The sequence below is a fragment of the Cervus elaphus genome, chromosome 13 (genome assembly GCF_910594005.1).
Source record: "Cervus elaphus chromosome 13, mCerEla1.1, whole genome shotgun sequence".
Lineage (NCBI taxonomy): Eukaryota > Metazoa > Chordata > Mammalia > Artiodactyla > Cervidae > Cervus > Cervus elaphus.
In genome coordinates this window covers 39,413,730-39,436,955 of record NC_057827.1, presented here as the reverse complement: position 1 = coordinate 39,436,955, position 23,226 = coordinate 39,413,730, and the positions used below count along the sequence as shown (strand labels likewise).

Sequence of the window (23,226 nt, the reverse complement as noted above, 5' to 3'; positions counted from 1 at the left end):
TGCGTACACCGCCATGGGGGACCCTTCCCTCCCGCTTTTGGAAAAAAGAACATATGTTTCTATTTGATGCGATAGATGGTCAGGAAGAAGGGGCAGGCCCGGAAGTGCGTCAGCGTCCACTTCCGGGATGCGCTCGGTTGCCGCCTTCTAGCAAGTTTGTCTTGGTTTCTGTGTTTGAGAAAATCTTGAACTTTGCTTCGTGTCAACTCCATCTCCAAAAGTATCTGATTCTCTGAAAATAAGTTCTCTCTTTTTTGTGTATCTTCAGGGATCCCAACTAGTGCATGTTGTTCGTGCAAGATACTTGCTGATAACTTATCTGAACGTGAATGTTTGTGATAAAATTATTCTTCATTTAATATTATTTTAGTATGCAATATATTCATTTCATGGAGAGGAGAACATTGTTAACCCATGTTTTCCAGTCAGTTTAAATTATTCAGCCTCTGATCATCATCCTTTGTTTTGGTTGGGAAATATAATTAAAGATGATTCTGACTATATTGAAGTTCTTTCCAATTTGAATATATGGAGCAGTATTTATTTTGTTTTAGCAGTCTCTAGTTGGAAGGCTGTATTTGAGGAGTGGGAATTTTGCTTGCTAAAATCCTTTCTCTCTTACTGTTCTGCTTTAATAGCTACAGCAAAAAAAAAAAAAAAAGGAGGTATTAACTACATTTAACCTAAGGCCTCTTCTTAGTATCTTCTGCTTCTGTTAGGCCCATACTGATTCTGTCCTTTATTGAGCACATCATTGCATGAAATATTCCCTTGGTATCTCTAATTTTCTTGAAGAGATCTCTAATCTTTCCCATTCTATTGCTTTCCTCTATTTCTTTGCATTGATCACTTAGGAAGGCTTTCTTATCTCTCCTTGCTATTCTTTGGAACTCTGCATTCAAATGGGTATATTTTCCCTTTTCTCCTTTGCTTTTCACTTCTCTTCTTTTCACAGCTATTTGTAAGGCCAACTCAGACATCCATTTTGCCTTTTTGCATTTGTTTTTCTTGGGAGCGGTCTTGATCACTGCCTGCTTTACAATGATAGGAACCTCCACCCGTAGTTCTTCAGGCACTCTGTCTTTGCCAGTGGACCACGTTTTGTCAGAATGCTCCAACATGACCCACTGTCTTGGGTTGCCCTACACAGCATGGCTTATAGTTTCACTGAATTAGACAAGGCTGTGGTCCATGTGATCAGTTTGATTCAGTTCAGTTCAGTTCAGTCACTCAGTCGTGTCTGACTCTTTGTGACCCAATGAACTGCAGCACTCCAGGCCTCCCTGTCCATCACCACTCCTGGAGTGTAACCAAAGCCATGTTTATTGAGTCGGTGATGCCATCCAACCACCTCATCCTCTGTCATCACCTTCGCCTCCTGCCCTCAATCTTTCCCAGCATCAGGGTCTTTTCCAGTGAGTCAGCTTTTCACATCAGGTGGCCAAAGTATTGGAGTTTCAGCTTCAGCATTCTTTCCTTCCAATGAACACCCAGGACTGATCTCCTTTAGGATGGATTCGTTGGATCTCCTTGCAGTCCAAGGGACTCTCAAGAGTCTTCTCCAACACCACAGTTCAAAAGCATCAGTTCTTCAGTGCTCAGCTTTCTTTAGAGTCCAACTCTCACGTCCATACATGAACACTGGAAAAACCATAGCCTTGACTAGACAGACCTTTGTTGACAGAGTAATGTCTCTGCTTTTTAATATGCTCTCTGGATTGGTCATAACTTTCCTTCCAAGGAGTATGTGTCTTTTAATTTCATGACTGCAATCACCATCCGCAGTGATTTTGGAGCCCCAAAAAATAAGTCAGCCACTGTTTCCACTGTTTCCCCATCTATTTGCCATGAATTAATGGGACCAAATGTTAGTTTTCTGAATGTTGAGCTTTAAGCCAACTTTTTCACTCTCCTGTTTCACCTTCATCAAGAGTCTCTTTAGTTCTTCGCTTTCTGCCATAAGGGTGGTGTCATCTGCATATCTGAGGTTATTGATATTTTTCCCGGCAATCTTGATTCCAGCTTGTGCTTCCTCCAGCCCACCGTTTCTCATAATGTTCTCTGCATATAAGTTAAATAGCAGGGTGCAATATATAGCCTTGACCTTCTCCTTTTCCTATTTGGAACCAGTCTGTTGTTCCATGTCCAGTTCTAGCTGTTGCTTCCTGACCTGCATACTGGTTTCTCAAGAGGCAGATCAGGGGGTCTGGTATTCCCATCTCTTGAAGAATTTCCCACAGTTTATTGTGATCCACACAGTCAAAGGCTTTGGCATAGTCAATAAAGCAGAAATAGATGTTTTTTCTGGAACTCTCTTGCTTTTTTGATGATCCGGCAGATATTGGCAATTTGATCTCTTTTCCTCTGCCTTTTCTAAAACCAGCTTGAACATGTGGAAGTTCACGGTTCACGTATTGCTGAAGCCTGGCTTGGAGAATTTTGAGCATTACTTTACTAGCATGTGAGATGAGTGCAATTGTGTGGTAGTTTGAGCATTCTTTGGGATTGCCTTTCTTTGGGACTGGATGAAAACTGACCTTTTCCAGTCCTGTGGCCACTGCTGAGTTTTCCAAATTTGCTGGCATATTGAGTACAGCATTTTCACAGCATCATCTTTCAGGATTTGAAATAGCTCAACTTGAATTCCATCACCTCCACTAGCTTTGTTCATAATGATGCTTCCTAAGGCCCACTTGACTTCACATTCCAAGATGTCTGGCTCTAGGTGAGTATGAGTGATCATATCATCATGATTATCTGGGTCGTGAAGATCTTTTTTGTACAGTTCTTTCGTGTATTCTTGCCACCTCTTCTTAATAGCTTCTGCTTCTGTTAGGTCCATACCATTTCTGTCCTTTATTGAGCCCATCTTTGCATGAAATGTTCCCTTGGTATCTCTAATTTTCTTGAAGAGATCTCTAGTCTTTCTCATTCTATTTTTTTCCTCTGTTTCTTTGCACTGATAACTTAGGAAGGCTTTCTTATCTCTCCTTGCTATTCTTTGGAACTCTGCATTCAAATGGGTATATCTTTCCTTTTCTCCTTTGCTTTTCACTTCTCTTGTTCTCACAGCTATTTGTAAGGCCTCCTCAGACAGCCATTTTGCTCTTTTGCATTTCTTGTTCTTGGGGATGGTCTTGATCCCTGTCTCCTGTACAATGTCATGAACCTCTGTCCATAGTTCATCAGACACTCTGTCTTTCAGATCTAGTCCGTTAAATCTATTTCTCACTTCCCCTGTATAGTCATAAGGGATTTGATTTAGGTCAGTTTGATTAGTTTTCTGTGATTGTGGTTTTCATTCTCTCTGCCCTCTGATAAGGGATAAAGGTAGGAGGCTTAGAGGGGCTTCCTGATGGCAGAGACTGACTGAGCAGGGAAACTGGGTCTTGCTCTGATGGATGGGGCCATGCTCCCTAAACCTTTAATCCACTTTTCTGTTGATGGGTGGAGCCTTGTTTCCTCTCTGTTGTTTGACCTGAGGCCAGACTATGGTGGAGGTGATGAAGATAATGGCGAGCTCCTTCAGAAGGCCCCCTGCACACACTGCGGCACTCAGTGCCCCCGACCCTGCAGTGGGCCACCACCGACCCGCGCCTCCGCCGGGGACTCCTGGACACCCACAGGCCAATCTGGGCCAGTCCCCTGTGGGCTCCCTGCTCCTTTCTCTTGGGTCCTGGTCCAAGGTTCTGTTTGTGCCTCCAAGAGTCTGTTTCCCCCGTCTTGTGTAAGTTCTGGCAGCTCTATGGTGGAGTTAATGGTGACCTCCTCCAAGAGGGCTTATGCCATACCAGACCCCCTGACCTGCCTCCTCAGAAATCTATATGCAGGTCAAGAAGCAACAATTAAAAGTGGACATGGAACAGCAGACTGGTTCCAAATTGGGAAAGGAGAAGGTCAAGGCTGTATATTGTCACCCTGCTTATTTAACTATATGCAGAGTACATCATGAGAAACGGTGGGCTGGAGGAAGCACAAGCTGGAATCAAGATTGCTGGGAGAAATATCAATAACCTCAGATATGCAGATGACACCACCCTTATGGCAGAAAGTGAAGAAGAACTAAAGAGACTCTTGATGAAAGTGAAAGAGGAGAGTGAAAAAGTTGGCTTAAAACTCAACATTCAGAAAACCAAGATCATGGCAACCAGTCCCATCACTTCATGGCAAATAGATGGGGATGCAATGGTAACAGTGAGAGACTTTATTTTTCTGGGCTCCAAAATCACTGCAGATGGTAACTGCAGCCATGGAGTTAAAAACCTTGCTCCTTGTAAGGAAAGCTATGACCAACCTAGAAAGCATATTAAAAAGCAGAGACATTACTTTGCCAACAAAGTAATAGTTTTGTTGTCCATCTAGTAAAAGCTGTGATTTTTCCAGTAATCATGTGTGGATGTGAGAGTTGGACTATAAGGAAAGCTGAGCACTGAGGAATTGATGATTTTGAACTGTGGTGTTGCAGGAGACTCTAGACATTCCCTTGGACTGCATAGAAATCCAACCAGTCAATCCTAAAGGAAATCAGTCCTGAATATACATTGGAAGGACCGATGCTAAAGCTGAAACTCCAATACTTTGGCCACCTGATGTGAAGAACTGACTCATTGGAAAAGACCCTGATGCTGGGAAAGATTGAAGGCAGGAGGAAAAGGGAATGATAGAGAATGAGATGGTTTGATGGCATCACCAATTCAATGGACATGAGTTTGAGTAAACTCTGGGAGTTGATGATGGACAAGGAAGCCTGGCAAGCTGCAGTTCATGGGGTCACAAAGAGTTGGACAGGACTGAGGGACTGAACGTATTCTACTTAACCTAAGGCCAGTTAGTAAATTACCTGCTGGGGTTGGGTAGGTTGGGGTAGAGTGGGGTGGAAAGCACAGAGATAATAATAAGAAACACCATCCAGGGAACTGACCTATGCAGCCTCAGGGACCTTTTATCTATCTGTGTATAATATATGCATCACCTGAAATTACTCTTGTTCATTGAGGAAGTAATGTCATTGTCAAGCAGAAAGTGATTGATGAATACTTAATCCTTTGTGTCACAATTCTGAGGTTTCCTCTCATACAATAATTTCCTTTTGATGGTAGGAGATGTGATGTAATTTTCAACCAACAAAAGTGTAGCCTTGAATATTAATTATTAATATATTGTATCTCCAGCCATCCAGCCGGTGATCAAGTAATAGTAGGATAGGACATGGGAAGTGTTGGTAGAGGGGTATATTTTGTGAGGCCTCAGAGCATAAGAAATCACAGCAACTACTGGGGAAAAGAAGATAGACATGGATGTACTGGTTGATTTTTCTCAATATTAACTTTGTATCTATGTCACTGTTGCTGTGCTATGCTCAGACCTGTCTGACTCTTTGCGACCCCAAGAACTGTAGCCCACCAGGCTCCTGTGCCCATGGAATTTTCCAGACAAGTGTACTGTAGTGGGTTGCTATTTTCTACTCCAGAGGTTCTTCCAGACCCAGAGATTGCACCCTCTTTTCCTGCAGTGCTCGGCGGATTCTTTACCACTGCACCACTTGGGAAGCCCCATCTATATCACCGCAACTAGTTCACTCCAGAAGTCATTCTTTGCTCTTGTTATTTGACTCATAAATCGTTCTGTCTTGTCTATTATCCTTAGTTTCTGGCCAGACTGAGATTCAATCAAGAATAGATTTTCAGTCTCCATTGAGACCCCAAACTTGATTTTCACATTCTGATCCACCAAAATGTAGACCAGACTGAGAGACTATGCCTATACCCTGCCATTCAATAAAATGGATATTGGAGATAATAAGACTTTTTAGAATGAGGAACACTAATTTCAAGGTATAAATACTTTTTAATTTTTAAAATATTTCTTGGTATTTTAAAATGGTTCCAAAATAAGATATAAGATGCCAGTTTTGGCAATCTTTGATAGAAGGGCTAACCTGCCATAAAGTAAAAATATGATCCTGAATTACTTGATTAGACCATCTGTATTTATCAAATTCATTACTTACTAAATCTACCTTCTTGCCTAGACTTGATGGACAAGGCAGTAAGTGTACAGGCTTCAGAAAGAACGAAACTGTTAATGTTGTAACAGAATGAAAGATTTAACACCAAACAGTGTGATTAACTAATGGAACTGCATTGCAAATGGCAGTGCAATAGGAAAATCTTTGCAATATTGTGAGAAAAAAATTAAGATGATAAAATGAATTAAATTATACAAATGAGAAGGAAAAGTTGTAAGGAAGAAAACTTAAATTCTAGTGCAGGAAAATCAGCTTAGTGAAAATTGAAAATGCATGTAATAAAACTAATTCAGGCAGGATATTAATCTTGTGTAAAAAAGATAAAAGCATGTTAAAGCCTGATTGTAAAATATTAATGTGCTAAACCATCATAAAACTTCACATATGCCCTTTAGCGATAGTATTGTTCATGATGATAAAAACTTATTTGCAAATTCTTCTTTTATGAAGTCTGGAAACAGAAAATCTGAAAAACTACTGATGTAGACATCTACGGTGTGTAAAAGACAGGAAATGGTGAAGGTTAATGAGGTTCAGGGTAACTGGTCTCTTGACATTTAATTGTGTGACCATATCAAGGACCCTCTGCAGTCTGTGAGTGTGAGGATTCAATGTAAACAAGTAGAGTTTTCACCCTGATAAACTTGGGGTATTCTTAACTCTATTCCTGATATACTGATGGCCCAGAATGCTCTTGGAATTACATTTACCTTGGTTCACTATAAACTATAAGGCACCTACATCCCTAGACTTTATCTTTCCACTGAAGCTCTATTTATGGAAAGCAAAGAGAATATGTACCCATCCTTATTTTGCTTTTGTGTTATTTTATTACTGGTTTTAAATTGCAAGGCTGGATTTGCTGGAATTCTGTGATAGCTCAGGGCATTGTTTTTGTGTAATAGAGACAGCATTATATAGCAGGAAGAACTGAACTAGATGGTAAAATTGAACTAGATGGTGAAATATACCACTTACAATAGGATATTGATTAGTTTATCAAACTTCTCTGGGTCATACATGCTTCATAAGAAAAACACATAAACACACAAATAGGAATAATAAGTAATAATTGAAGTCGCTCAGTTGTGTCTGACTCTTTGTGACCCCATGGACTATAGCTTGCCAGGCTCCTCTGTCCATGGGATTTTCCAGGCAAGAATACTGGAGGGGGTTGCCATTTCCTTCTCCAGGGGATCTTCCTGACCCAGGGATTGAACCATCTCCTGCATTGCAAGGAGACTCTTTACCATCTGAGCCACCAGGGAAGTTGCCTCTAAAGTTTCTGTCATGCTTCATGTGCTCAAATGTAGTAAAGTGTTTTCTGTTACTAGGGTTTTCTCTGCTTAGAAATTTCTACTGTCTGACCTCCCACACATTTCAAGATTCCTTCAATCCATTTTTATGTAACTGGAATATTTTCCTTCTTCCCCTATGTTTAAGTAAATTCTGTTTATATCTTAAGGTCCAGACTATATCCTACTTCCTCTATGAGGCATTTTCTAACTGCTCTATTACACAGTGGTCAATCTCTGGACTATGTTGCTTCTCTGAACTTTTGTTATAATTAGTGCCTTTCCTTTTCTGGTTGAATCATGTTTTGTTTCCCCCTTGGTGGTGGAAACAATGACTTGTACTTTTCTTGTGTCTCACCTTCCTCACAACCCCCTAAAATATTTAGCCTGTTACCACAGTCTGTACTCTCTTATATATTAATAATTAAGAGATAATCCTTAATAAAACATGGTTAGCATGAATAAGCTTAAGACAGGCTCCTGTGGTCATGTCATACTGAATACTATTTGGATTAAACCACCAATAAATAGAAACATTTGTAATATGATATTTCTAGATTAGATGAAGAAGCACCTTGGACATGATAAATCAAAAGATAGAAAAAACTCCAGACAATTAAATGAAGTTTACTTTTATCATTTTTAAGACTTTTCAAACACTCTTGACTTTGGGAAAATAAAAGCATACATTGGCAGTGATTCAGTTCTCCATTTGACATCCTAGATCCATATTTTGTTTCTTCTTATTTAGGATGTATATTTTCAGATACCATGAAATTTAACTAATCTGATTATGTTTTGCAGACCTCTTTTTTTTTTTTAAGGAGTGTTTATTAGCAGAAGGCCTTAGGAGCTTCATTAGTGTTCTGCAGAGAAACAAAACCAATAGGATAGATCAGATAAATAATAGATAGGGGATGGCAGATAGACAGATAACTGGTGATAAGAGGAGATTTATCAGAGAATTGACTTACTCAGTTATGGAAGCATAGATGTCCCAAGATCTGCTATCTGTAAGCTGGAGACCCTGAAAAATTGCTAGTGTAATTCAACCTGCGTCCTAAGGTCTGAGAACCAGAGCAGTCAATGTCCAAGGGCAGGAGATGTCTCAACTCAGACAGAGGAAACAAATTTACCCTTCTTCACATTTTGGTTCTATTCAAGCCCTTAGTGGATTGGATAATGCCTGTCCACATTGGTGAAGTCCATCTGCTTTATTCAGTCTCTACTACTCAATTTAAATGTTAATCTTTTCTGAAGATACACTGGAAATAATATTTTACCAGCTATCTGGGTATTCCTTCAGTTCAGTTCAGTTCAGTCACTCAGTCATGTCTGACTCTTTGTGACCCCATGAACCGCAGTTGTTCCTTGCCGCCGCTGCTGCTGCTAAGTCACTTCAGTCGTGTCCGACTCTGTGCAATCCCATAGATGGCAGCCCACCAGGCTCCCCCTTCCCTGGGATTCTCCAGGCAAGAACGCTGGAGTGGGTTGCCATTTCCTTCTCCAATGCATGAAAGTGAAAAGTGAAAGTGAAGTCGCTCAATCATGTCTGACTCTTAGCAACTCCATGGACTAGAGCCCACCATGCTCCTGCATCCATGGGATTTTCCAGGCAAGAGTACTGGAGTGGGGTGCCATTGCCTTCTCCGGCAGGTGTTCCTTAGCCCAGCGAAATTGATCCATAAAATTAACCATCACAGTAGCCATTTGATCACAGGAAGAGACCTTGTAAGACTGTGACACCAGTTAATAACATCAAATTTTTATAGAGTGAAGTATATTTAGCACTTGATTGTATGTTGTTTGTATTGGCCGCTAATGTTTTACATGTCTGATCTTCCCAGCCCAATTGTAAACACCTCTAGGTGTTTCTTTCACTATTTGTAACAATGTTTGATGCTTACTGTTGACATATAGTGGAAAATATTGGTTTAGTAATTAGAAGACTGAGTCCTAACCCAACTCTATCTCTTACTAAATCCAGTGAGGTAAGACAAACTACAAATAACACTGAACTTCAATTATACTTCTAATTATACTTGCCTTGATTAATTTATAGGCTCATTCTAAGGCTTGAATGAGATATCAGATCTCAACAGTCCTGTTGAGTTTTAAAGTCCTATACAGAAATTAAGTGCTATTATTCTGATAGCTGACATCCAAAAGTGGTTTCTGTTTTGTGTGGTATTATTATAATGAGATTGGTAGCTAAACATTTGGTTCTCTGAAATAATTTTTTATTCATGATATAAAAAAATAAGCAGTTTCTTTATCAGTAACATTTTCTAGATTCCATATACATGCATTAGCACATGATATTTGTTTTTCTCTTTCTTACTTACTGTGTTCTGTATTACAGGCTCTAGATTCATCCACATCAATACAAATGACTCAATTTCATTCCTTTTTTATGGCCAAGTAATATTCCACTGTATATATGTACCACGTCTTCTTTATCCATTCACTTAGTAGGAGACATCTAGGTTGCTTCCATGTCCTGGCTATTGTGAATAGAGCTGCAGTGAACACTGGGGTACCTGTCTCTTTTCGAGTTATGATTTTCCCAGTGTATATGCTCAGTTGTGGGAATGCTGGGTCATATGACAGTTCTGTTTTTTAGTTTTTTAAGAGATCTTCATACTGTTCTCCACAGTGGCTCTGTCAGTTTACATTCCCAGGGTGAGAGGGTGGCCTTTTATCCACACCCTCTCCAGCATTTCCTGTTTGTAGACTTTTTGGTGATGGCCACTCTGATTGGTGTGGGCAGAGCCAGACTAGAGCTGCAGGTGTGGAGAACAGGTTTGTGGACACAGGAGGGGAAGGCCGAAGCGGGGGATGGATTGAGAGCGTAGCATACACTACCATGTGTAATATGGGTAGCGAGTGGGAAGCAGCTAAATAGCACAGGGAGCTCAACTCAGTGCTCGGCTATGATCTAGACGGATGGGTGGGATGGGGGCTTGGGAGGAAGGTCCCAGAGGGAGAGGATATATGCACACATATGGCTGGTCAATGTTGTTGTACAGCAGAAACTAACATTGTAAAGCAATTATATTCTAATAAAAAAACCAGTTTCTAAAATATTTCATGTAATTCTAATTGTAGCTTATAGACCATGATAATTGAAAATATAATTTTATATATTTCCTCATATTGATGAGATAAAACCTGCTTTATCTTCTGAAGAAGAAAATGTTTCTTTAAGCAGAATATTTTTCATAATTACAATATCTAGATTCACTGAATTTTCCATAAAGGTGAGAGATGGTACATTAGTTTTTCCCAAATCTCTTTCAACACATATTTTGAAAAACCAAAAAATTCTAACTAAAATCATTAAAATTTTCATTGCTAACATTTTTATTCTCTATTCTTGTTTTCTGAGAATTAATAAAATATTATGACTCAATATGGAAATCTATTAAAGAACCTCTTCATTGCCTGTAGGTGAGTGGAGGCAAATTCCAGTGACTAGATTGCTGAGTATAGTATAGCCAAAGGAAGGAATATATGTAAGTTTTGATTTTTTTTACTCCTAAGAAGTCAGCAGAAGGGTTAACTTAAAAACTTTCCTATTCTTGGTGACTGGATGCCTAATATAAAATCCCAGAACTAGAACTATGCCAAGGCAGTGTGTCAGTCATTTTTTTTTTTTTTAAAGTTCTTTTTTGCCATTACAAGCCAACTCATTCCTATATCAGTGAACCATAAATAAAAGAACACAGAATAGATCAGAAACAGAGGAGGAAGAAATTATAAAACTTTCTTCTATTTCATGTCTTTATCCTTCCCTTAACAGCCAGACTTCTTAATTACAGAAGAGTATGTTTAATAAGACACTTTTCTTTTCTTGTTTTCTGGTTCCAACACGAGGTACATGGGATCTTAGTTCCCCAACCAGGACCAGAGATGGAACCTGTGCCCCATGCAGTCCATGGAGTCCTAACCACTCTACCACCAGGAACTCCCAGAGACGCTTTTCATTATACAAAAAGCTGTCCCAGTCCCATGACACTACTGGAACTTCTACTGAAAGTCATATATGCTTTTTTTTTTTTTCTTTCAGTAAAACAAATGGAAACTTCTTAGAACTCAGCTTACTTGAAATCTTAGCAACATTGAGCACCACTGATGACCACCTTGTTTTTGAAGTACTTTCTTCTTTTGACCTCAGTGACACCCAATTCCCCATGTCCCTGGTTGTTCCTTTTACAGGCATCCCTTTCTCTGCCTGAAGATCAAATGTTTGTTTTACTGAGGGTTCTGTTCTCTTCTAGACTTACATAATTTTCCCATGGGAAATCTCATTCAACATTTATATGCTGATGACTCTTAATACAACAGAAACTCTTTTCTGAGTTTTAAACTCAGAAAGCCTAACTGCCTTCAGCTCATGTGTATTTTCCTGCCCTACTTCAAACTTAAATTGTTCAAAAGTGGATTTAGTATCTTCATCAACTCCAAAGTCTACTGTCCCTTCTCTGTCTCAATAAATGGTGCTTGCCCAAGCTGGCAACTTGGTGAAATTTTCATCTACACTTTTCCCCTCCCTGCCTCATGTTCAACCTGTATCAGTTTTTTTATTTTTCTGCCTGAAAAGTCTCAAGTCTCTGCTTCTCTCTGTCTTTAATTTTAGGCCTGTAGGAGTATTACAGTGACCCAGGGAAAGGAAGTGTGGAGAACTTGAGTCCCCTCAGTCTTTGATATATGCTATCACTTCCATATTCCCCTGGGACCAGAAAAGCATTAAAATAATTCCAGATTAGATGTACATATTAATATTTTTAAGAGCCACTGATCTCCTGCACAGATTGGGAAGACTCTGAAATTTAGGCTGCTGCTTTATGTTAGTCTTCCCAATCTGTGCAGGAGATCAGTCTTGTTGCTTAAACACTTTATTTCATTAGGCCAATTGTTTATCTTTCTATGAGATATGTCACTTCTAAAGCTAAAAAAAAAACCCCAAACTGGCAATGACAATATTCTTTCAATGACCCTATATTGTATGTTTGTATATAACCATATATGGGACTTCCCTCGTGGCTCAGTTGGTAAAGAATCTTCCTGTAATGCCAGAGACCTGAGTTTGATCCCTGGGTCAGAAAGATCCGCTGGAGAAGGGATAGGCTACCCACTCCAGTATTCTGGCCTGGAGAATCACAGGACTGAGTGACTTTCATTTTCAACCATATATGTAGTCATAAATAGTATATAATTAATTTTCATATTAAATATGTGTATAACCAGTCCGTCCTAAAGGGTGTTCATTGGAAGGATTAATGTTGAAGCTGAAGCTCCAGTACTTTGGCTACCTGATGCAAAGACCTGACTCTTTGGAAAAGACTGGGAAAGATTGGAGGCAGGAGGAGAAGGGGACAACGGAGGATGAGATGGTTGGATGGCATCACCGACTCAATGGACATGAGTTTGGGTGGACTCCGGGAGTTGGTTATGGACAGGGAGGCCTGGTGTGCTGTGGTTCATGGGGTCGCAAAGAGTCGGACATGACTGAGCAACTGAACTGATAAATACACGTTATTTATGATTAGTGTTATATATACATATTTGTGTGTGTGTGTGTGTGTGTGTATGTGTATACAGGCTGAATCCCAGGTGGCTCAGTGGTAAAGAATCCACCTGTCAATGCAGGAGACATGGATTTGATCCCTGGGTAAGGAAGACCCCTTGGAGAAGGAAATGACAACCCACTCCAGTATTCTTGCCTAGAGAATTCCATGGACACGGGAGCCTGGCAGGCTATATAGTCCATGGGTTCCCAAAGAGTTGGACATGATTGTGTGCGTGCACACACACAGGATTATATATAGCTTACATAATCTGAAGAATGTCCTCATATTTTTCTATGGATATTTTATAATGTAACATATAATTGCATATGATTTATATAATTATATAAAATTATTATTAAGAATGTTCTCATAGCTCCTCCACAGAGAGGGTTGCAATTACATCATCTAATCTCCTCCGTAAATCTTTATGACATCCCATTTCTTTTCAGTCCAACAGAGAGTTTATTTGTGATGTTTGAGACTTATCCCAGTTTAGTTTGGGTGCAGTCAGCTTTACAACCTTTGTGTTTACCACTACATGTTCTCCATGATCGGGCACAGCCTGGATACATAAAAGCAGACCCAGTGATACAGGAAATACAACATACAATTTTCTAGCCCTACTCCATTTTTATAGGCTATGATGCTATAGAAATGCTTGATTTCCTGGGCTATATTAATTGCATTTAAGCTTTCTTAAATTTCTTACACCACCAAATTTTAATTAAGAAGCTGTAATTGGAAAATTCATAAAAATAAGCCTACTGTTTTTCTTATTCTGGAACTGCAGAGAAGTGTATTCCGTGACATTACTACTGAGGGATACCATGTGCTGTCCTGTACTCAATCATGCCTGACTCTTTGTGACCCCGTGGACTGTAGCCCGCCAGTCTCCTCTGTCCATGGAATTTTCCAGGCAAGAATACTGGAGTGGGTTGCCATTTCCTACTTCAGGGGACTAAGGGAAATTAGGGAATTGTAATTCATCAATATGGATACTGTCCATAATTCTCCAATGATGAGGTAGGTGTACAATGAAGGTGATGATCATCACTAACAGACTCTTTCTTTTGTATCAAGATCTAAATGGTACAAAGATGAAAAATAAAAATAACGATTATGGTCTCAGCTTTCCTGAAAGCAGACAGTGTATGGACATTTACACAACATGTACAGACATAATTACAATGCAAAGCAGAATCTAAAAATAAAAGCAGCCATTTATTGCTAGTTCTTAATATATGCTGAGAATTACCAAAGTTATTTGTATGGATAATTACTAATATTTACCAAAAACCAGATAACAAAATGGATGCTTGGAGAAGTTAAATTATTTGCCCAAGTTTAACCAGGTCAGGATTTAAACCTAATTCCATATGCTTGTCTAACCATAAAATACTTGCTGCTTTATAAGTTTCAGGGAAGCGACTCTGAGGAAGTTTTGTGTGGATTCAAAGTAAGTTGTAATTATCCCTGGCTGATACTGCAAGGGAGAGCTTACAATAAAGACTTCAGTGGTATTTATGTTGAAAGGGTTAGTAAAGTTTCCAGAAAAAGGTAAGTGTTCCAGGTAGAAAGAATAACAGGAAAGGCACAAAAGAAAGAGATGAGTATGTACAGAAAGCAGCAAATTATATATTTTCCTTGTAGATTAAGTGAAGGATGGAAAGATGTGCTTAGTTTATGGAGGTGCTAAGCAGTTGGGACTTAACCCAGTAGGTTACAGGCAGCCATGTATGTTTTCTGAGGAGCGTTATGATTGAAATATAATTGTACTCCAGGAGATTTACCTGGCAACAGCATGTAAATGGACAGGTGTGGGGTGGGGGGAGACTGAAAGATAATAATTGTGACAGACTGTTGATGTAATAGGATAATGATCTGAACTGGAACAATGGAAGTAGGAAGGGGAAGGAGGGACTGTGTACCATCGTTGTCTTCCAAACTCCACAAACCCAGAGGATTGTTACCACTCATCCTCAAATAATAGATTGTGGTTTGAAGCTTTACAGGTCTAGGAACTGCAAGCTGTAGGAACTAAATGGTTCCATTTAGATCCATAGTACTTTTAATTATTGACCTGCCTTAAATTCTGTAAGGAAGAAACATTCAGAAGAAATACTTTTGTGCAGCCTGAGAGGCAATTTACCACTAAAAATGCTTGGTTCTCTCTGGAGTAGAAAGGAAGAGTTATTAAATGGTATAATCAAACCCCTAGGTGTTTTATTGAGGTCCCAGCATAACTGGTAGGTGACTTAGACTTCTAGGCTGCAGGTTTCTCATTTGGAAAATGTGTATAGTAATAATTATCCTCCTTGCTTCTCTTGGCTTTTGTAGAAAATCAAATGAGATAATTAATATGGAAATACTTTAGAAAATGCAAAATTCTGTTTTTAAGGGTAGGTACTATTTTGTTTATGCCTTCTCATAGTTCACATTGCATTGTATTAAGTCCACAGTAGGGGCTGGAAATATTTGCTGAGTGAGAGGGTAGACACAGAAGTTTTGGCAGGAGAATGACCCTTGTACCAATGTGTAGTAAATGTGTACTCCAAAGTGTACCCGTGCTTTGATACTATGTGCTGTGTCGTAAATGTGTTCAGTTTAGTCACTCAGTCATGTCCAACTCTTTGCAACCCCGTGGACTGCAGCACGCCAGGCTTCCCTGTCCATCACCAACTCCCAGAACCTACTCAAATTCATGTCCATTGAGATGGTGATGCCATCCAACCATCTCATCCTCTGTCGTCCCCTTCTGCTCCTGCCTTCAATCTTTCCCAGCATCAGGGTCTTTTCCAGTGAGTCACTTCTTCACATCAGGAGGCCAGAGTATTGGAGTTTCAGCTTCAGCCTCAGTCCTTCCAATGAATACTCAGGACTGATTTCCTTTAGGATGGACTGGTTGGATCATCTTGCAATCCAAGGGACTCTCAAGAGTCTTCTCCAACACCACAGTTCAAAAGCATCAATTCTTTGGTGCTCAGTGTTCTTTATAGTCCAACTCTCACATCCATACATGACCACTGGAAAAACCATAGCTTTGACTAGATGGACCTTTGTTGGTAAAGTAATGTCTCTGCTTTTTAATATGCTGTCTAGGTTGGTCATAACTTTCCTTCCAAGGAGCAAGCGTCTTTTAATTTCATGGCTGCGGTCACCATCAGCAGTAATTTTGGAACCCAGAAAAATAAAGTCAGCCACTGTTTCCATTGTTTCCCCATCTATTTGCAATGAAGTGATGGGACTGGATGCCATAATCTTAGTTTTCTGAATGTTGAGTTTTAAGCCGACTTTTGTACTCCTCTTTCACTTTCATCAAGAGGCTTTCTAGTTCTTCACTTTCTGCCATAAGGGTGGTGTCATCTGCATATCTGAGGTTATTGATATTTCTCCTGGCAATCTTGATTCCAACTTGTGCTTCATCCAGCCTGGCATTTCACTTGATGTACTCTGCATATAAGTTAAATAAGCAGGGTGACAATATATAGCCTTGACGTACTCCTTTCTTGATTTGGAACCAGTCTGTTGTTCCATATTCAGTTCTAATTGTTGCTTCTTGACCTGCATACAGATTTCTCAGGAGTCAGGTAAGGTGGTCTGGTATTCCCATCTCTTGAAGAATTTCCCACAGTTTGTAGTGATCCACACAGTCAAAGGCTTTCGCATAGTCAATAAAGTAAAAGTGGATGTTTTTCTGGAACTCTCTTGCTTTTCTGATGCTTCAGCAGATGTTGCCAATTTGGTCTCTGGTTCCTCTGTCTTTTGTAAACCCAGCTTGAACATCTTGAAGTTTATGGTTCGCATACTGTTGAAGCCTGGCTTGGAGAATTTTGAGCATTACTTTGCTAGAGTGTAAGCTGAGTACAATTGTGCAGTAGTTTGAGTATTCTTTGGCATTGCCTTTCTTTGGGATTGGAATGAAAAGTGACATTTTCCAGTCCTGTGGGCACTGCTGAATTTTCCACATTTGCTGAGTGCAGCACTTTCACAGCATCATCTTTTAGAATTTGAAATAGTTCAACTGGAATTCCATCACCTCCACTAGCTTTGTTCATAGTGATGCTTCCTAATGCCCACTTGACTTTGCATTTCAGGATGTCTGGCTCTAGATGAGTGATCACACTATTGTAAATATCTGCATCATGAATATCTTCTTTGTATAGTTCCTCTGTGTATTCTTGCGACTTATTCATATCTTCTGCTTCTGTTAGGTTCATATCAATTCTGTCCTTTATTGAGCCCATCTTTGCATGAAATGTTTCCTTGGTATCTCTAATTTTCTTAAAGAGATCTCTAGTCTTTCCCATTCTATTGTTTTCCTCTATTTCTTTGCATTGATCGTTGAGGAAGGCTTTATCTCTCCTTGCTATTCTTTAGAACTTTGCATTCAAATAGGTATATTTTTCCTTTACTCCTTTGCCTTTAGCTTCTCTTCTTTTCTCAGCTATTTGTAAGGCCTTGTCAGACAACCATTTTGCCATTTTGCATTTCCTTATCTTGGGGATGGTCTTGATCACTGCCTCCTACACAATGTCACAAACCTCTATCCATAGTTCTGCTGGCACTGTTTCTATCAGATTTAATCCCGTGAATCTATTTGTCACTTCCAGTGTATAATCGTAATGAATTTGATTTAGGTCATACCTGCATGGTCTAGTTGTTTTCCCTACTTTCTTCAATTTAAGTCTGAATTTGGCAATAAGGAGTTCATGAGCCACAGTCAGCTCCTGGTCTTGTTTTTGCTGACTGTATAGAATTTCTCCATCATTGGCTGCAAAGAATATAACCAATCTGATTTCTGTGTTGACCATTTGGTGATGTCCATGTGTAGAGTCTTCTCTTGTGTTGTTGGCAGAGGGTGTTTACTATGACCAGTAAATGTGTACTACAAAGTATATGCATGCTTTGATACTATGTGCTGTGTAGCCAATGTGTACTATAAAGTGTACCCATGCTTTGATCCCAAGTCATAAGCCTTTATAGAAAGAAAAGAAAAAAAAAGCACAGCATAGTGATGACCTGCTCCATTTTAGAGACATGAAATACAGTGCAATACTACTGGTTCACTTTCTGCTAGAGATCCTTTAATGCCTATTCTAAAGATATAGAACTACAAAGGGAAAAACTCTAGTAAAGTAAGCATGTAGGCTATAGACATTCTCCCAGAGATAGCAAAAGATTGGCTCTCCTACAGCAGGTGCTTCATTGAACTATCCCTGGAGGAAGATGGGGCAGAAAGAGGACTATCTAATTAGTGTGTGGACTGTGAAGGAGGAAGCACCACGTCTTCCTGTGACATGACTTTAGTACCCTGGGCTTTGTTAAAGGGACAGACCAAAAAGCGATGTTCAAGGGAATGAGGGGAAGCCACATACTTTCATCCACTCAACAAATACTTATTGAGTATATAAACAGGCATTGAAGGAAATAAAGCACGTGTGAGGCAAAGATGCTGTTCTCCAGAATTCACTGCCTTCAACTCATGAACTTTGAAGGTAAAACACTGAGGAATTAGTTTTTAAATAAGCACATAATAAATTGTGTTTCTGACAAATACTGAACACAAATAACATTCAGCTTTTAAGCTATAAGAGGAATGTTTCAGTTCTGAATTTGTTTTCACTAAATTGAAACACATTTACTCTATGACAGATGGAGCACAAAGGAAATAAAAATTAAAAGAGGGATGAAAATGAGTAAGTGTGCTTTTCATGTAGTTATTTCTACCCTAAGACAATTCTCCTTTGATTATCAGGACATTGGTTGAGTTTTGATTTTAAAAAGAAAGTAGCTACTGTCCAAAAGTTTCAAATAGTAGGTCTTCATTTTTCAGGGTCATGGTGAACAATGTATTTAATAGCTATTAAATTTTGCATAAAGGGTGTGGATATGTGGAACAGTCTTCTACAGAGTTACAAATGGAATCAAAACAAAATCAGAGGAATCCAGCTGAATCCACATTTGGACACAGAACAAATAAAAAGGCACTGACAGTGTAGTTCCAAATGGAAAACATTCACAAAGAAGGAAGCTAGGGAATATAAATTTTTGAGGCGAATTTGGCAAAAGCAGAGATCGTCTGTTTCCCATGATCTAACAGACAAGATAAAATTTTGCTTATCCTTTTCATTTTCAAATGCTTTTTCATTTTTGATCATGCATCTATTTCCAGTATATGGGATTTATATGTAAACATGTAGCCAATCGCACAGGTAAGATTGAACAAGGAAAGCTGACGTGGAAACAGAAAAAGACCAAAGAGACAAGGAAATAGGAGACAAGATGCATTAAAGGGGAGGATTACCCTTGGGTTTGTTTTTCATTACTTTCTTTTTTCCATTGACTAAAATATCATTTTTCTATCTTGAACATAAATCCTTGTCTGGGGTCGCAGCTATATTTCCTTCCAGTTTAGATGACATATTCACTCGTATTTTGTATTTGATTTTGTGTTGATCTGTAATCTTGTAGCATTCTTATTTACAGGAAGTCGTAACTTCAGATAGCAAAACCCTCTTGTTTGCTACCGAGACAGACTTACCTAAAGCATTTATTTGGTGGCATTTAAAAAACTCAATTGTGAATTTTAATATTTATAAACATGCTACTCTAAAAATAGATGCTGATTTTTTTCCCCAAATTTGGAAGCATGCAAGATATTTACTTGGAACACCTTTGAGGGATATGTGTTGGTTTTCAATTTGATAATACCCACCATCATACAATGCACCTGCACATCACTAACAAAGGAAAACATGGGAGAGTTCTCATTTCAGCACAGTTCAGACTGTTGCCCTTCACCAACGTTTTGGAAACAGAATAATGGTATCTAATAATTTCAGCCATGCTAGGTATTTATCACAGCTTCAAACAGACGGTAACTCACTTATATTTATTTTCTCAGAATGTAACACTAGTTTGAATTAAACATTATGATACATACCTGCACTAGTATAAACTATTTTTTAAAATTTTCCTAGTCAAGATTTCTTTCTCCAAGAAGAAAATTAGACAGGTGCAGCACACCAAATGAGATGAACTTTGTCCTCAAAGAAAATTGGTTTTTCCTTTTCAATTTCATTTCAAAGAGATCTGACAAGTGTGGCTTTGAACAAACTTTAACAGCACAATATCCTTTGTGTAAGTTTTCCCTTGTCAGCTTTTCCATTCCAGCAGGAACTTAGAACAAAGTGGATGCTGCCCTTTGAGTTGAGAACTTCATCAGTTGAATGAACACTAGTATAGTGCAGTGAAATTGAGGGCATACTCTCTCCTCGAATCTCAACAGTGCAATGTCTCAACAAATATAATTTCTCTATCTGGTGTAAGGAGACACCAGCTATACATTTAGTTTCATACACTCTCCTTCCTTTTTTCATAGTAGAAGCCAAGCTATTTGGCAATATACCCACTTGAAACTTTTACAAATTATGCAAAAGAGCCTTCCATTGTGTGTGGAACAGAAACGCAATATTTTGTGATGTTGTTTGGAGCCACACCATTTTATACCAACATCACAGGGAGCCTGAGGTTAGAGGTGCAAAATCAGACTTTCAGGTGCACACAGTTTTCTTTATATGCGAAAGAAAAAAATAGGTTTTTCTATTTGTTTTGCTTTGTTTCATTTTTAGCATGTAGTTTTGTGACCATTTGAAAGTAAAATTCAAAAGCAGAGGAAACAATACAGGAAGCTGCTTCATAGAGATTCTAATCTGTATTGCACAAAAGCTTGTTATGACTACTCATGCCTTAGAGTTTTAGATTGTGTATAAATTGTGCTATTTTATACTGGTTACGATCCTCTTTGACAAGCTTTTTTTTTCCCACATACTCTCCTAACTTTCTAAAGGTTTTTTTTATTACAATTGCCCCTTGCTATGTTTTTCTTTCTCTTGGTTCCAACTGTTTCTTTCATCTTCTTTTTTTCCCTGTGCATTAATATTTAAAGACTGTACTAGTGTCAAACATTCATGTAGAGACAACTTAAATGCAAAGTGGATAAGGTTACAGAATAAGTCCATGCCCAATTTAATTACAGCATTTTGATTAACACAGATTGTAAGTAGTTTGAACTAAGACTTTTAAGTTGTTCAGCTTGAATATTACAAAGGCTAACCAGAGATGAAGTGTAACTTTGACTCAGAAACTGCCAGAAAACACTCTGATTAACCAATTTAGATGTACTATCTAATTAAGGATCTAAATATCTTTGGATCACAGAAATTCATGTTTATTGATAAGATAAAATATTTATTACCCAGAGAGCTGAATTAGCAAAAAGAACAGCTCTAATCAGGTGCTAACTCCCAGAGAAAAGAAACTTGAAAATATAATACTTGGGAGCAAACCTAGCTTGTTTATTCAAAGGCCGTGCTTCTTACCAGCAAACTCAGCATCCTTGAAAGGTTAGAGTTGATGAAGTCTGTGGCCAAGTTTCTAAATGGGTTCGATAGATAATGACCGCCCATAGCAATTGCTAATTGAGAATAATAACTGGCAAGGAAGAAAGGGCACAGATCAGATCAGGGGTGGAAGAAAACTGCTCTGAAGCAGGGGCCAGAAAACCCCTCCAAGGTCAAAGGGAGAGAAACCCAAGCCTTTCATATTTACTAAATAAACAGCCATTAGTTGACCCCAAATTTTTTTGATAAATACAATATTTTTTTTTAAATTATAAGTGTAAAGAAGATGAGGCTATATTATAAGCTCTTATAATATAATTCCTAGTTCTTGCCAAATGCCTACACAGAGAAATCACTATATTTACAACTTTTTTGTCTTAAGAAACATGAAAATAGAGGTTCTCTGATTTCTCTGTTATATTTCATTTTGTGTTAACTTGTTTTTATTGTTCTTCAATGCATCCCAAATAGAGATGAAATCAGGTGTGAGCTATGCAAAGAGTGAAAGCAATATTAAGTAAGGTGATTATTCTTTAAGTTCTAAAATTTTAAAAACACTGTGAACACAGAGTTTTGTACTCATGGATTTTATAGGTAGATTACGGTTTCTGATAGAGTAAAATCACATGAAAGAGCATGCCATATTTTATGTGTTTAATCATATTAGAGACAAACTAAGTTCCAATACCTTTTTAAAGCCAATATGTTTTCAAAATGGGATTATTATCCAGGTAGAACCATTTGCTTGTTGGTAATTCTATTCAAATTATAATTAAAACGTAAAACATACATGACTCACACAGACATACACAAGCCCCATTCTTTCTAGGTTTGCAAACTCTTAACATAAAAAGGATAAAGTCTAAGATTAGAGTAATGACAAATATTTCTTGTTTGGATGACCTTTACCTGGCGACACTTACTAGAAAAAATTTAGAAGGGGAGATGCTAGAACAATTTATATATCTCATGATTATAGTTCTTGGCACATATGACACCTTTGTTTACTTTAAAAAGGAGATTTTCTAACTACAGAGGTATATTCTGCATGTCAGATCCTGTAGTTAGAATCACCACTGTTCTGGGCCTTACAGTTTGCCAAAAATGTCAATTCAAATGCCAGTAAATGCAATATTAAGAGAATCAGGAATGAAAAGTAGGCAGCTATTCAATATAAACAAGTGATAATCCAACCATTTCTTAACTACTTTTTCATAATTGACATTTACACATGTATTTAGTGAGACCTCTTTTTGGTTTCCTCTCCCTTTGTTTGGGCACAATATAGTAACTGCTGCCAAGGCTGAATAATGTACTTATTCCCTAGAAATTAGAGTTTAATATATTATCCTATTAAAGTAATATATTACAGCATTACCAGCATCATTATTACAAAAATGGATTCAGAGCAATAAGCCAAATTTGACCAGGGGACTGTGCTGCTATAAATCTACTGGAATCACATGAGGCGTGGTGTTGCTGACCAGAAATTTTCTGTGCACAGGCCTCTTGAGACGTGTTAGTTAGATTCGTGGGCATAGGACACAAAATTGGTAAGCACTTCTGTCTGAGTGCTATAGAGAAACCATTTAAGTAGATAATGTCCTCCAAGAGCAAAAAAAGGAAAAAAAGTTCTGTTGAGATCAGTATCCACTGATTTTTATATTTGGAGGAATATCAAATAGACGTTAGAGTAAGACTTCTAAAATGACTACATGTAAATAGTGACAAGCTTTGCAATTAAATTTAGTGCCCATAGTGATTACAAATTAATATAACCTATTGCCTGTAATTGCGGTCTGGTTCTACGCAGAATTATAACTCAAATTCAAAAGTATAACTCAAATAAAATTTATCTCTGTTTTCTCCATGACTTGCATTTTTTACTCTACTTTTCAACTGGCTACTTTCCCCACTGGCTACTTGAT

At 38.4% G+C, this 23,226-nt stretch overlaps 1 long non-coding RNA gene across 2 annotated transcripts in view; it reads left to right on the top strand.

The window, feature by feature from the left end:
- The window catches only part of LOC122706624, a 255,133-nt gene that overhangs the window by 197,220 nt on the left and 34,687 nt on the right, over positions 1 to 23,226 (top strand). The gene's annotated exons all lie outside the window — the stretch shown is intronic.